Here is a 5000-nt window from a genome sequence, read left to right as displayed (position 1 = left end):
CGGTCGCACGGGGTGCGCATCCCGAACGTCCGGGACGCGCTTCCCGGGAGGGCCGATGGAGGGAGCCGAAGTGGCGCACGGCCGCCGGGCACGGACGGCCGAAGGCAGCGCCCGTGCGCCGGGAAGTCGGCAGGCGCGTGCCGGCTCCGTCGGGGACGAAATGTGCCGGGCAAGTCCGCCGCGAGGCAACGGTCCTGTGCGGAGTGGAGCGGAAGGCCCGCCGCGGCGGCAGCAGACCCCCCCTCCCTACCACCCCGGCGGGGCATCCGCCCAAAGCCCACCCCAAGCGTTCCAAAGTACCGAGGAGCGTTGCAAACGGGAACGGCCCGGACACGCGACCCGGTCGCACGGGATGCGCGTCCCGGTCGCACGGGTCGCGCGTCCCGGGAGGGCCGACGGACGAAGCCAAAGTGGCGCACGGCCGCCGCGCACGGACGGCCGGCGGCGGCGCCCGTGCGCCGGAAAGTCGTCGGGCGCGCGACGGCTCCGTCGGGGATGAACGGTGCCGGGCACGACCGCCGCGAGGCAACGGACTTGTGCGGAGGGGGGCGGAAGGCCCGCCGCGGCGGCGCCAGCCCCCCCTCCCTACCACCCCGACGGGGCATCCGCCCAAAGCCCACCCCAAGCGTTCCAAAGTACCGAGGAGCGTTGCAAACGGGAACCGCCCGGACACGCGTCCCGGTCGCACGGGATGCGCGTCCCGGTCGCACGGGTCGCGCGTCCCGGGAGGGCCGACGGAGGAAGCCGGCGCACGGCCGCCGCGCGGACGGCCGGCGGGGGCGCCCATGCGCCGGGGCCTCGGCGGGCGCGGGCCGGCTCCCTCGGGGACGAACGGTGCCGGGCCCGCCCGCCGCGAGGCGACGGACTTGTGCGGAGTGGAGCGGAAGTCCCGCCGCGGCAGCAGCAGCCCCCCCTCCCTACCACCCCGGCGGGGCATCCGCCCAAGGCCCACCCCAAGCGTTCCAAAGTACCGAGGAGCGTTGCAAACGGGAACGGCCCGGACACGCGTCCCGGTCTCACGGGATGCGCGTCCCGGTCGCACGGGTCGCGCATCCCGGGAGGGCCGACGGAGGAAGCCGGCGCACGGCCGCCGCGCGGACGGCCGGCGGCGGCGCCCATGCGCCGGGGCCTCGGCGGGCGCGTGCCGGCTCCCTCGGGGACGAACGGTGCCGGGCGCGCCCGCCGCGAGGCGACGGACTTGTGCGGAGTGGAGCGGAAGTCCCGCCGCGGCAGCAGCAGCCCCCCCTCCCTACCACCCCGGCGGGGCATCCGCCCAAGGCCCACCCCAAGCGTTCCAAAGTACCGAGGAGCGTTGCAAACGGGAACGGCCCGGACACGCGTCCCGGTCTCACGGGATGCGCGTCCCGGTCGCACGGGTCGCGCATCCCGGGAGGGCCGACGGAGGAAGCCGGCGCACGGCCGCCGCGCGGACGGCCGGCGGCGGCGCCCATGCGCCGGGGCCTCGGCGGGCGCGTGCCGGCTCCCTCGGGGACGAACGGTGCCGGGCGCGCCCGCCGCGAGGCGACGGACTTGTGCGGAGTGGAGCGGAAGTCCCGCCGCGGCAGCAGCCGCCCCCCCTCCCTACCACCCCGGCGGGGCATCCGCCCAAAGCCCACCCCAAGCGTTCCAAAGTACCGAGGAGCGTTGCAAACGGGAACGGCCCGGACACGCGTCCCGGTCGCACGGGATGCGCGTCCCGGTCGCACGGGTCGCGCGTCCCGGGAGGACAGACCGAGCAAGCCGAGGTGCCGCTCACGGCCGCCGCGAGGGACGTACGGCGCCGGCGCCCGCGCCCCGTGGCACGGCCTAGAGCGTGCCCCCCTGCCACCCCATCGGGGCATCGGCGCAAAGCCCACCGCGGGGTAGATAACCGAAGGCAACGAGGGACGGTGGATGCACATATCCGAGCAGTGGCGATAGGGCCGGAGGGAGCACCGACAGGGCCGTGAGATTTTAAAGTACCGAGGGAATTTGCAAACCGGGCCCGCCCCTCCCCCCGTCCATCGCACGCCGATCGGGGGTCCGGCGCCCCGCGGGGGGCTGCCGGCATGCGCTCCCGGTGCAGGCATCGACGAGCCGCCCGCGACCTCCACTCGGGTCCGAGCCCCCAAGCGCGGATGCCGAAACGCGCCGGCCGCGGCAGCCCCACCCCTGCCACCCCATCGGGGCATCGGCGCAAGGCCCACCCTGGGGTAGATAACCGAAGGCAACGAGGGACGGTGGATGCACATATCCGAGCAATAGCGATAGGGCCGGAGCGAAGACCGAGGGGGTCGGGGGGTTTTAATGTTCCGAGGGAAGTTGGAAACGGGGCCCGCCCGGACGCCCGTCCCTCGCACGCCGATCGGGGGTCCCGCACCCCGCGGGGGGCTGCCGGCATGCGCCCCTAGTACAAGCATCGACGAGTCGCCCGCGACCTCCACTCGGATCCGGCGGCGCACGCGCGGATGGCGAAACGCGGCGGCCGCGGCTGCAGCCCCCCTACCACCCCGTTGGCGCGTCGGCGCAAAGCCCACCCCGGGGAGGATAACCGAAGGCGACGAGGGACGATGCATGCACATATCCGAGCAAATACCGAGAGGGTCGGGGGGAAGACCGAGAGGCAAGGGGTGTTTAGAGTACCGAGGGAAGTTGCGAAAGGGGCCCGCCCGGACGCTCGCCGCTCGCAGGCGATCCGGCGGGGCGCACGGAGGGCGCCGCCCATCGCCGGAGCTTGCTCGGTCATCTCTGCCGCACGGACACGTAAGCGCCGCCGCGCAAGGTTCGGCCGGCGGGGCGGACGGTTCGCCGCCGCAGGCCTTTCCCGCAGCCGGAACGTGGGCCCGGCGTTGCGCGCCGGCGGGCCGCGCAATCCGCCGGGGCGCACGGCGGGCGCCGCCCGTCGCCGGGGCTTCGCTCGGTCATCTCGGCCGCACGGACACGTGCGCGCAGCCGCGGAAGGTTCGGCCGGCGGGGCGGACGGTTCGCCGATGCAGGCCTCTCCCGCGGCCGGAACGCGGGACCGGCGTTGCGCGCCGGCGGAAGGCGCGATCCGGCAGGGCGCACGGCGGGCGCCGCCCGGGCTTCGCTCGGTCATCTCGGCCGCACGGACACGTGCGCGCCGCCCATCGCCGGGGCTTCGCTCGGTCATCTCGGCCGCGCCGCCACGTGCGCGCCGCCGCGGAAGGCTTGGCCGGCCGGGCGGACGGTTCGCCGCCGCAGGCCTTTCCCGCAGCATGCGCCCCTTCGCCCGAACGACCGCGGGACTCCGGTACGGCCTAGCCGTCGGCCGCCCGGCTGCAAGCCGTCGGGGCCGCTCGATCCCCGTCGCGTGCCGGCCGCCGCTCGGGCCAGCCGGCCGGCTGCCGCACGTAACCTCTGACCTCATCAGCGGTCGATCCGCACCGCGCTGGTCTTCGGTGCGGACCCGTCGGGGCCGTGCCGCGCCGGCCGTCGCATCCGGTTCCGCAGGCGCCGCCCGGTTGCCTCCCGCCCTCGTGCGCTCGCGCCGGCCGGGCGACGCGGTGCCCGCGGGACTCGGGCATGGTTGAGCCGTCGGCCGCCCGGCGGCATGCCGCCGCCGCTCCGCGCCGCGTGCCGGCTGCGCTCCTCCCCGCGCCCGTCCGCGGGCGGGCCCGCCGCCGCTCGCGCCGGCCGGGCGACGCGGTGCCCGCGGGACTCGGGCATGGTTGAGCCGTCGGCCGCCCGGCGGCATGCCGCCGCCGCTCCGCGCCGCGTGCCGGCTGCGCTCCTCCCCGCGCCCGTCCGCGGGCGGGCCCGCCGCCGCTCGCGCCGGCCGGGCGACGCGGTGCCCGCGGGACTCGGGCACGGTTGAGCCGACGGCCGCCCGGCGGCATGCCGCCGCCGCTCCGCGCCGCGTGCCGGCTGCGCTCCTCCCCGCGCCCGTCCGTGGGCGGGCCCGCCGCCGCTCGGCCTAGCCCCCCGGCTGCCGCACGTAACCTGCGACCTCGTCGGCGCTGGATGCGCGTCGTGACAGTTTTCGGTGGGGCGCCGCGGAGGCGCCGGGGGCCCATGCGACGGGCCAGGGGGCGAACGGAGGGCTCGGTCAGCCCTAACAGGGGACCGGCGACAAAGGAGCGGTCGCGCAAAGCTTCGTAAGGGACCCAGACGACGGGCCTACCGATCCGAAGCACCGCGCACGGACGCGCAGCGGGCCCACGACGGGCCGACACGGAAGGCCCGCCGCCAAGGCCGCAAAACCGACAAAGGAACCCACGGGGACGCACCAGAGCGGGCAAAGCTTTCACCGAACGGGACGGGACCGAGCCCCCGCAACAGGCGAGGGCGACGGATCCGACCAAGTAAGGCCGATCCCGCTCCACGCACGCGCGGCCGCAGGAACTTCGTGAGGGACGGGACGACCGGCCGACCGAACCGAAGCGCCGCGCACGGCCGCCGCGAGGGCCGGCCGGAGGCATAGACCGAGCGCCGCGCCAGCGGAAGGAGCGTGCCGGCTCCGTCGGGGACCACCTGCGCACGGTCCGTCCGAGCGAGCCGACGGACCGGCGCGGAAGGCCCGGCGCCGAGCCCGCAAAACCGACAAAGGAACCCACAGGGACGCACCAAAGCGGCCCAAGATTTCACCGAGACGGGACCGAGCCCACGCAACATGCGATGGCGACGGATCGGACCAAGTAAGGCCGATCCAACTCCGCGCGCGCGCGGCCGCGAGCACTTCGTGAGGGACAGGAAGACCGGCCGACCGAACCGAAGCGCCGCGCACGGCCGCCACAAGGGCCGGCTGGAGGCATAGACCGAGAGCCGCACCAGCGGAAGGAGCGTGCCGGCTCCGTCGTGGGCCAACTCCGCGGGGCCCATCCGAGCGAGCCGACGGGCCGGCGCGGAAGGCCCGGCCGAACCCGCAAAACCGACAAAGGAACCCACAGGGACGCACCAGAGCGGACAAAGATTCGGGGCCGCCCTCCCTCACCGAACAGGACGGGACCGAGCCCACGGAACATGCGAGGGCGAAGGATCGGACCAAGTAAGGCCGATCCAAC

This window comes from Phoenix dactylifera, chromosome 10 (genome assembly GCF_051530095.1).
Source record: "Phoenix dactylifera cultivar Ajwa chromosome 10, Ajwa_hap1_PhDact_Kaust_v1.1, whole genome shotgun sequence".
Lineage (NCBI taxonomy): Eukaryota > Viridiplantae > Streptophyta > Magnoliopsida > Arecales > Arecaceae > Phoenix > Phoenix dactylifera.
The sequence above is the reverse complement of the archived record's forward strand: the minus strand, read 5'-3'. Positions refer to the sequence as shown.